Consider the following 12,108-nt stretch of genomic DNA (forward strand, 5'->3'; position numbering starts at 1 on the left):
TTGGTATATGATTGTTTTATATAGATACAAATAAAAAAATCTCATATTTACAACAAGTTTCTAATTTTTTTCATATTTGTTTTGAAAACAATTCTAAAAATAATAATTAAAATTAAGTACAAATTAGGCATATATTGAAAAATCATAGATATTTCAAAATTAATATTAAAAAAAATTAACCCAAAAAAATTAATTTATAAGATTAAAAATATAAAATCATAAAACTTAAAAGTATTAAAGAAACTTGGCAACTTTCATATATATATATATATATATATATATATATATATAAGTTTCTAAAATCACATGCTTAATAAAAAGATTCTAAAATAATAATAATTACAAATTACAACAAATTAAGCTAAAAATATATAAATACAAATATATAATGAATAATATAAAATATGTTAACAATTACATCATAATATAATTTATTAGTAACTTAGGTTTCTAAAATTTGATAAATTTTAGATTCTAAATTACTACTAATATACACAAATATATATTAATATTAATAATATTTATATATATAGTTATATCTATATTATATAGAGAAGTATTATGTTATCCTTATAACAAATTTTGATAGTTTATTAAGAAATTTAATTGTCAAGTTTATAGTTTTAAATTTTTTTAGCCCGGCCTTTAAAAAAATTAGCCTATCATATACGATTAAAATGTAAAAAAATAGTCAATACGGCCATCAATTTCCAGGCCTGAATAATAGTATCATTGAAATATATATATTATTTTATAACAATTATTTTTATGTAGTATTTATAACAATTAAGAACATATTTTTTGAAATCTATTTCTAAGTTAGATTTATTATTTTATTTTTTTTCAAAATTTTTGGGGTCTTATTATTTCAACTTTTTTATATTGGTATAGTCATTTGCCACCCTAATATTTCAGGGCATATTATTTTGGGACAACCATATGCCACCCTATTATTTTGGGGCCTATCATTTTGGGATGGCTATGTGTCACACTATTATTTTGGGATGGCCATATGTCACCCTATTATTTCGAGAATATATTTTTTCAGACCTTATTATTTTGAGTTCTACTAGGCTTCTTCTTTTTTCTGCTAGCTATTATTTTGGGAATGCTTTTTATTGTCTTTTATGTTGGCCACCTATTATTTCGGGAATGTTTTTTATTTAAAATCAAAGTTTGTAACTGCTCCATTTTCTTTTTATTGACAAAGAATCTTGGCATATTCCCGTGTTGGGCATTTGTGCTGCCATTATATAGAACACCTCTCGGCATAATGAATGTGTTAGATAGAAACAAAGGTTCAATTATTTAAAAAATATAAATAACTATTGATATCATATTTCTTTATGAATAAATTATAAATAAATATTTGTTTGATAGAGTTATAAATGTATTCATATGTACATATAAATACATGAATGACTTAGTAATTAAAATGACAATGAAATGTGTTGGATGAGAAACTAAATTACACTATTTTTAAAATTATATAATTAGAGAAAACTAAATTAAACTATGTTGAAAATTGTAAATAAGCATACATCCAAATAGTTATAGTCAAATATATTGATTTTTAAGTTTATAATTAATTATTTCAAAATAGAATTAAAAATTAATAATGTATTCATATATAAATATCAATATTTATAAATGTTTAAAAGAGATATCAATGAATAAAATAAAATGGTAAATTTTTTTTTTTTTTATTAAAAAAATTTAACTTTAAAATTATTAACATAAAAATCAAAAAAATATCATTTAAGTAAATAGATTAGTTTAAAATAATAAACATATTATATTTATCCAACTTAAAGTTAATATATATTCTTACAAATTCAAAATTGGCATAGGGTTAATTAGACATCAAAAGTATTGTTAGTTATTTATCCTGCAGAGCAATCACGTTTGGCCTGGTGCAAATGTGTTGCACTGTAGCCGATGTCTGCGTACTCATGAACTGATAAGGGAGTTTCTACGATCAACAATTACAGCTTTCTTTGAAATTCGAGCACTCGCTATGTCGCTACCGATGGATCGCATGGATTTTTCGATAGCGACTTAGCAAGTCATCGGAGAAAATTTCAATTCTAGTGACATCATTCATGAAATACTCCTCATGCATCCTTTTCAACACTGACATTTTTGGGATAAAAACACGTGACTACAAAACACCCTTTTCTAGCACCCAACTTACTTTTGATCGCCGCAGCAAGATTCTTCGATAGTCGCCAAGTCGCTAGGAAAAAACCACACAACTTTCCATAGCAAGTATGTGACAACCGTAGAGTTTAACAAGATCCAACATCGAAACAAGAAAATTTGATAGATTTAATCAACACTTCAAAATAGGCAAGAAGAGAAAAGATTTTTTGCGCCAAGGCAAGACTTAAAAACAAGACCTAGGGTTTTACATGGATTTGAAAAGTATTAAGGAAAAATGACCAAGACTCAAAACCCTAGGATCTTACCAAAGAACTTGCAACTAATTTTTTTCTGCAAGATGATCAAAAGAGAATTTATACGTGAAAAATCAGACTAACAGAGTGTAGATGGGATAAATTTTGTCGATTATTAGAGATGTTCAAAATACTAGAAGTTTGTTGATAAAGGTGTGAGAACTGAAAGACTGTGTTGAGCTCTAGTTTTTTTTTTTTTATGTGTGTAACACTATTATAGTCAAGTTATCTTTGTTCCCTTCTTTTCTCCTTTCCTATTTGCATTTAGCTTACATGTCTTTTGTGTTAACATTAGGATCCAAAGGACTCAACAAGGAGCCAAGGCTTTTCCTTCGTTCAATATTATAATAAAGCATGTGTTGAAAAGGCAATGAAGAACATGTTGTCTTCAAAATTTAAGCTAGATGATAAAGTTATAACAATTAAATGGGCATCCCATCAAAGGACTTCTTCAACTAAAGAGGTAAATGACTGGTATTTGTGTTGTCTATTCAAGGTTTAGCATGTGTTTAAATTATCATAAGCTTGTAGTAGATCTACACTATTGCTTATGTTCACATGACTATCCTGCACCATGTTGCAAGAATATTTTCTCTTGCCATAGTGTGTAGCCTCCAAAAAAATGCCACATTCCTTTCTTTCATTAATTATGCTTGATGCCTTAATTGTTAGGAATAAGGTGTCTCAACCTTGTATAATTCCTATTCTTATTATTTGTTTTGTAAAATGTATTTCTTGCAAATAATGTTGATGTGTCGACATCTTGAATTGTGTGTAAGGAGATCATGACTAAAATGATTATGATGGATTCCTATGACACATAAGAGCTATGTTAGGAAGATTCAATGACAGGTGAAGACATGTGGCAACTAAGATATTTGAGTACTGTACACTCTACCCCAATAGTGGAGTTCAAATTTTTTGGGGTTCCTATTTTCTCGGAGAATGGTAAAACCCTAATATGGTTTACCTTTTGGGAGTAGCCCTAAAGTGAAGCACATGTAATAAGCATTTTTAGGGTTGCGAAGAGATGCAATGCGAAAAAGGTGTATTGTTGGTACTTCAAGTAGCTACTGGAGTCTTCAGTTGTTGACGTTGAACTTGCATTGCAAGTGTATTGTAACCTCATGTTGAAGATAATACATTATGCAAGTTCTGAAGGGGTGGGGTTGTTTTACCGAAAGGTTTTTCCCCACCGAAAAATCCTTGTGTTATGTGTTCCTTTCTCTGTCTATTTTATGTATGCATGGTTGGCTGCAATATTGTTGTTTACATGATATTGAATCTGTAAGTGTAGAAGATTTTAATAGGATTTGAATCATACTTTCCTTATGAGATTAATGTAGGAAGCTGTTTCCGCACCTGAGTTTCCTTACATTAATACCTCCAGCAAATAGAGTAGCCTTGGAAGGAATACATCTAAATTGGCTTCCTCCAAATTTGGGTGTACTTTCTACACATTTTAGGATTCTTCTTTAGGATTCTCTCCTTCAGTAGATCAATGCCATACTCTGCCTAGTGTCATTGCCTAGCATATTTAGCTTGAAAATGTTTATTTTAGTTGGAGCATTATTCCACTTATTTTTGGTGATGTTAATATTCAGTTGTATTGTTTTATCTAACAGGGATACCCAGACAAGGGATGTTCTCAAAATATTTGTAACAAATGCAGAGTTTTGTAGCAAAGACAATGCTTTAACAAGGAAATTTCCTTCTGAAGATGAGATTAATATAAAGGTTGCTAAAGTCTCTCTGAAGGAAAAGACAAAGGGTGCCTTGAGCATTTTCTAGTGCTCAAAAAATGTTGTTTTGGAGGGTGTTGATGCTGTTAGGCATGCTACAGGACGATCTCAAATTGAAGATGATATGAAAAGGACAAAAGCTTTAGCAGCATTGAGCAATCAAATGATTTGGACTGGATATGCAAATGGATTGCTTGTGCAGTGGGATTGCCAGGGTAATCGTATTCAAGAATTCATGCATTCATATGCTGCTATTCAATGATTGTGTGCTTTAGGAACAAGAATTTGGATTGGATACGCTGATGGGAGGGTGCATGTCATGGAACAAGATGCATGTCATGGAACGAGGAGCTTCTTGGTCAGGTTCTTGCATTGAATGATGAATTGGATCGTGTGCTAGGGAAACATGACTCCATTACTACAAGGTCTCCTGTTACATGAAAAAGAACATCAACTCATGCTGCTCCTCTTGTCAGTGTCAACCATGAGGTTAGCATACATTTTTTTCTTTTTAAATCCTAGTTGTATTAGAATGCCATGATAAAATAGATTAGAGAATATTAATACATCAAATCATTTGCTATCCTTTATGCTATAAATTAGTATGAAGTCTCTTAATATGAATTGATCCATAGTTATACTTGAGAGAATGTTCATTGCAAAATAAGAGTTTTTAAACTTGATATTTTTAACATATACTTGATGTATGGATGCACCATTAAGTTCTCCATTATACATGCTTTAGAAAAACTTCAAATGCACCTACTTTGCCTCTGCCTACAATGTCGTACTCTAGATTCTAAATCCTCAAAAACCACAATGTTCTTTTTAAACAACCCAGCAAAAATCTTGAATCAGAAATACTTTATACTTCCTTTGAACTATACCAAGTATGTGCGCCTCATATTTTCCAGATCAATAGCCACCGAATGAGGATAGAGTACAGGAAATGACATGGTGATAATTCTAGGGGAGACCTCAAGTAGATGAAAGTAGGAGACTAACCTTTTTTTTTCCTAAACCTATAGCTTCTAGGTGTGAGCATGTTTAAAGCTTATTTGAGAGTATTCACACAAAGAACACCTTTATCACCTTGCCTTTAACCAATATAACCTTTGTCTCCATTCATAAAGGCAAGGAGTCCTCCTCATTATGCAATCAATTTGGATGGCATCCACCCATTTGCCTATTCAACTATCACATGAGCACATAATGATATAAAGAGAAAATAATGAAAAAACAATTAATTAGCTATAGAATCAACACTGGATACTTTGCTTTTTTATCTGTGTCAGTCTTGGCACATCTAATATCAAACGTAATAGATTATTCCTCATAAAAAGTATGCATGAAACTAACATATTGAACTGTAGCTGAGATCTATTACGAATGACTATCCTAGGAGATATATATATATATATATATATATATATATATATATATATATATATATATACGAGATAGAAGAAAAGTTGCTCTCAAATGAGAAATGCATAAGAGATAATGAAGAAAGTACAATGCTCATCCTTATAAAGGTGAGATAGAAACCCTAAACTAAAAAGCTAGGTTGCACATTATTAATTAATAATGCACCTACAAGATAGCTTAAGCAAAATAGAGTAATAGGCAACTTAATTAATTAAATCAAAGTGATTTAATTAATAAGTGCAAACAAATAATTACTCTAACACCCCCCCTTAAGCGAAGCTCAGGAGGTAAGCTAACCTAGCACAGCTATGAAAGCAGGAAAATTGGGTCCCGGCAACAAGGCCTGATCAGGTACCCAATCACAACATAATCTCTATAAAGAGGAGAAATAGAGAAAACCACATGGGAAAAACCCTACTCCAAAAAGAGATAGCAAAGAATGTTCCAGAAGAAGGAACAAAGAGATCAGAAGAGAATCACTAAAGCATGAAGAACCGCAAAACTCTGTCAAAATGCTAATCTGTAGAACCTCCATGGAAATAGAAGGCACGAACCGAGCGTGTCTATATGGTAGATGATCCATCTCACTGAAATGCATAGGTAGCCAGCCACTGCAATCGCCTAGTATGTAGGATCAGGTACTAAATATGTAGCTCACACCAACGAACCATCAACCAAAGAAGCATAGAAAAACAATATAAATAACCTCCCCTTAAGGCAGGTGAGGTGACAGGCAGCTGAAAAGGTGGGCCAAAAAATCTCCTACAACACAGGAACCAAACACATCGAGAGTGAGGTACAGACACCAATAAAGGCACGTTTCATCGACACTGCATGAGGCAAAAGAGAGAGAGGGCCTATAAGCGGCAAACAACTATCCCCCCCATGGCACTTTATAAAATAGTGCGAGTACAACGAATCACAATGATGAAAAGGATCCCGAAACGCAAGAGTGGCACTTTATCTCAGTGTGTTGCATAAAAATGCTTACAATGAATATCAACAATGATCAGAAAAGACAAAGGCTGAAACAACAGAAGGTAGAGCCCAAAACGAAGCAACTGAAGCAACAAAATCGATCCCCGGGCCTGAAACAAACAGGATATCCACCAGAATGCTAAAATGCAAAAGACTGAATAGGATGTTCCTAGAAAAAAATTTGGAACAACAAATAGCATCACTGGAAAGATCACAGAAAGAGCTTTCCAGCGATATAAAGAAGTCCAAAATCGGAGATCGGATGCTCAAGATACGCCTCTCGGAGTGCAAAACAGAACATCCGGCTTTGACTGCCAAAACAGGCAACCAAACTACATCAAAACTCAAAAAATCCTACACTAATATCTCCGTCTCAGAACCAGCTTTCCGGTGCATTTTTCGGATCGAAAAAATACGTCCGTATGCTCAAGTTACAGAGAAAAAAACCACCAGGCCCTCTGAAATGCATGAAAAATTATTTTTTTTAATAAAAAAAATAATAAAAAAACAAAAAAACTTCATTAAAAAAAAATGCCACCACTGGGTGGAGGCGGAGTTGAGGAAGGCGGCGGAGCTACTGGTGGCCGCGGTGGTGGGTGGGCGGCGCCACCAGCGGCGGAGGCTGCAGAGCGACAGCGGTCACCGGGAGCCGCTGCGGTCAGCGGACCGCCGGCGGTTTACCGCAGGCGGTTACCGCTAACCGCTAGCGGTCTCGGTGACCGCAGGTAGTTTTTTAACCGCCACGACAGTTTTAATTTTTTTTTTCAATTTCTCGCGTCTCGAATTGCGTGCAAAGGTCGTACGGCCCTGTACGGCAAAAAAAATTTGCCCCCCAGATCAACATTGTCCAAATCGGACAAATTTTATATCAAAATGGGGGTTTTGACGCCTTCTGAATCCATCCGTGAGGTCTGTTTGGCCTCAAACTGCTTTGAAAATCAATGACCCCCCTATTTTCTCAGAAAAAACCTGAAAAAACACCAGATCTGATCCGCCAAACCCTTGTTCTCCCTTTTTCTTGAAACACTGAACAAGCTACAGCAGATCTGGCTCTGATACCATGTAGGATTTGAGCAAATAAGCCAATCAAATCCACAAAGCCTTCGAATCCCTGCATGCAAAAACCTGTCACAGAAGAAAAAGACAAGAAGAGGCAAGGGTTTGCTAAAAAAATGGAGATAGAAGAAAAGTTGCTCTCAAATGAGAAATGCATAAGAGATAATGAAGAAAGTACAATGCTCATCCTTATAAAGGTGAGATAGAAACCCTAAACTAAAAAGCTAGGTTGGACATTATTAATTAATAATTAATTAATAATGCACCTACAAGATAGCTTAAGCAAAATAGAGTAATAGGCAACTTAATTAATTAAATCAAAGTGATTTAATTAATAAGTGCAAACAAATAATTACTCTAACAATATATATATATATATATATATATATATATATATATATATATATATATATATATATATATATATATATATATGGTCATATGAAAGACGAGATGCAGAAATTTACATCTACATATGGATACTGAGAAGCATAAAAGAATTTCAAATTTGGTAGTTGGTAAAAAACTCATAACCTTCTACAAATATAGTCTGGTATATGGATAGAGTAAATTGATTCAGATACTAATAAGTTCAGTCTTTGAGTATTCTCAGTTGATACAATATTGATTGCTTCTAGATATGGAGAAATCCACAAACTCATTAAACATGGATTTTCAATTTTGATTTGCAAATCTAACAATTTTGCGCACTTTTACTGCAAAAACATTTTCTAAAAATGATTCGAGTAGTAATCATCCATTCAATAGCATTTCCTGTAGATGTACTTCTAGGAACAATATTGATGTATGTTGAATGTGAAATGAACACTATACTTCAGCTATCAAGATATTCCATTGATTTTTTCTCTTTAGTATAGTTAGGCATCTTGATCAAAATTTGGGTGCTAGGCTAAATACACAAAAAATAAAATGCATGCCACATAGAGTTATCTCACTCTTTAATGGTATAAGCTACACATAAGTTCTAGGAATCCTTGTTTTGATGCCCTGATTGGCATCTCAATTTGTATCTGAGGTATATCTTACAATGATATTTTGTTTTGCACTATCTAGACAACTAAACTCGCCCATCCTAATCTCACTTCACTTACCTTATTTAGCCATTAATTAACTAAATAGTCATTGTTGTTTTAATTAATCCATCCATTTCCTTTATTGCTAACCCTTGAATAAGTTTTAACTCTTCGCCTTTGCTTCTCACCTTTAATTTAATAAATATATAGTTATATAATTAATTCTAGCCTTATTCCTTTAAATCATACAACCAATTCAAATAATTAATACTAATTCTCGTACAGAGTTTGATTATGACAGGGGTGCTAGTTGGAGGCAACTGCCCATATGCAACAACAAGATAAGTCAATATCCAATGTACAACATTTAGCAGACATTCCTGTGTAAACAATAATGTCTTATTTGCATTATTTACATGTACCAAAATAATCATTAGCTGCCTAAAAAAATCTTGTTTATTGTCCTTTTAAAGCTACTTTCTATGAAATCTTAATTGGATTTAATTCTTTCATTTAAAATTTTATACTGTTTTCTTGGATGCACTATACAACCCTCAATTGATTCAAGAGTGATTTTACTAAAACATTTTAATGCTACCAGGTGAGCTATGGACAAGTTCTAAACATGGCTCCCTAAAAGATTGGCCATGGGAGGCTACTAAGAGAGCTCTTTCTCTTGCTCCAGCAGAGAGGCACATGGCAGTTTTGTCAATGGAAAGGTCTTACATTGACCTTAGTGATCATATTATAACACTAGGTGCATGCAATATTATAGATTCAGATGTGATATTTCTGCTATCAGATCACTCAGCAGGAAGAGTTTGGAGTGGTGGACATTTTTTCTTGTCACTCTGGTAATGTCTTTACGAGTTTTGTTTCTTCTTACCTGGTAAACTAATCTTTGCAGAAGAATAGATTGTCTACTGGAATGGTTTCTTCCTTGCCTTTAGTAGATCAATGCCATACTCGGCCTAGTGTCATTGCCTAGCATATTCAGTTTGAAAATGTTTATTTTAGTTGGAGCATTATTCCACTTATTTTTGGTGATGTTAATATTCAGTTGTATTGTTTTATCTGACAGGGATACCCAGACAAGGGATGTTCTCAAAATATTTGTAACAAATGCAGAGTTTTGTAGCAAAGACATTGCTTTAACAAGGAAATTGGTTGCTAAATTTTCTCTAAAGGAAAAGACAGAGGGTGCCTTGAGCATTTTCCAGCACTCAAAAAATGCTATTTTGGAGGTTGTTGATGCCATTAGGCATGCTATAGGACAATCTCAAATTGAAGATGATATGAAAAGAACAAAAGCTTTAGCAGCATCGAGCAATCAAATGATTTGAACTGGATATGCAAATGGATTGCTTGTGCAGTGGGATTGCCAGGGTAATCGTATTCAGGAATTCATGCATTCATCTGTTGCTATTCAATGTTTGTGTGCTTTAGGAACAAGAATTTGGATTGGATACGTTGATGGGAGGGTGCATGTCATGGAACAAGATGCATGTCATGGAACGAGTGCATTGAATGATGAATTGGATCATGTGCTAGGGAAACATGACTCCATTACTACAAGGTCTCTTGTTACGTGAAAAAGAACATCAACTCATGTCGCTCCTCTTGTCAGTGTCAACCATGAGGTTAGCATACATTTTTTTCTTTTTAAATCCTAGTTGTATTAGAATGCCATGATAAAATAGATTAGAGAATATTAATACATCAAATCATTTGCTATCCTTTATGATATAAATTAGTATGAAGTCTCTTAATATGAATTGATCCATAGTTATACTTGAGAGAATGTTCCTTGTAAAATAAGAGTTTTTAAACTTGATATTTTTAACATATATTTGATGTATGGATGCACCATTAAGTTCTCCATTATACATGCTTTAGAAATAATTCAAATTCACCTACTCTACCTCTGCCTACAATGTCGTACTCTAGATTCTAAATCCTCAAAAACCACAATGTTCTTTTTAAACAACCCAGCAAAAATCTTGAATCAGAAATACTTTATACTTCCTCTGAACTATACCAAGTATGTGCACCTCAAATTTTCTAGATCAGTAGCCACCGAATGAGGATAGAGTACAAGAAATGACATGGTGATAATTCTAGGGGAGACCTCCAGTAGGTGAAAGCAGGAGACTAACCTTATTTTGTCCTGAATCTATAGCTTCTAGGTGTGAGCATGTTTAAAGCTTATTTGAGAGTATTCACACAAAGAACACCTTTATCACCTTTCCTTTAACCAATATAACCTTTGTCTCCATTTGTAAAGGCAAGGAGTCCTCCTCATTATGCCATCAATTTGGATGGCATCCACCCATTTTCCTATTCAACTATCATAGGAGCACATAATGATATCATCTTCACTTGTGGTGATATGAAAACATTTAGTGTCCATATAGAGATATTGTTTGATCAGTACAATTATAAGTTTCTCTATCTTCATTGTTCCTCTATACAGTTCCATGAGACAACTTCCCCACTCAAAAAAGCCAACTCCCTTTATTTTCTCATGCAACGGCCTTGACATGACAACAAACAAAACTGATGTCATGGAGATCAATAATCTCAACATTATACTAAAAAGATGAATGAAAGCTATGCTAGAAGAGGAAGTGCTCACTTTGACTACTTTTGGAAGAAAAAGAAAGTAGAAGGGGAGACTTGTTCCAGGCCTCAATAGTTATTAAAAAGTAATAGTTAATTCCAATTGTAATGTGTTCACTTGGAAAATATAATGTCCCATTTCTACTATTCACAATATGATTTTGTCGTTAACCTATTTTCGCATGGTACTGTAGACTAACCATGACACAGTTAATAACAGATAAACTAAATGATTATTATACACCATTATTCCTAGATCTTGGCAGAGCCAAACAAGCAAAGCAACTGAAATTTCATCTAAATTCATGATTTTCCTCAAGGGTGAAATTTACAAAGTTTATGTTCTTGGTTGTTTATATAATTTAGAGTATCTGTTCCTTTTGTGCTAAATTTTTTATTGTTTATCAATTTAGAACTTTCTCTGCATTGTGGTCTTGTGTTTGTTATTAATAGATTTATCTTTATTCCATCTTCGAAGTATTTTTTGGGGTTAGTAGAGAGTATGAAATAAGTAATTTGCTTAAAACTATTTTTTGGATGTACTTGTAGACCAAATGGTGTCCAACTCCTGGCTATGAGTATGGTGTTGACTTCATAATAGGAAGTGGGTGCTATGATATCGCTTGCAAATTTTCACACAACTTTTGCTATAATGTAAGTTCTGTTATATTGTGCTTAGTAATAGTCCTTCTGGTAGGTGTTTTTGTTTTTCAACAGATTGTTCTTGATTTTAATATATTGTATTGAAACTTAAATAGTTTAAAATTTTGACTGAAACCTCTTCAGTGCTCTGAG

Source organism: Cupressus sempervirens, chromosome 7 (assembly GCF_028749045.1).
Source record: "Cupressus sempervirens isolate cs-2001-9-10 chromosome 7, ASM2874904v1, whole genome shotgun sequence".
In the NCBI taxonomy this organism is placed as follows: domain Eukaryota; kingdom Viridiplantae; phylum Streptophyta; class Pinopsida; order Cupressales; family Cupressaceae; genus Cupressus; species Cupressus sempervirens.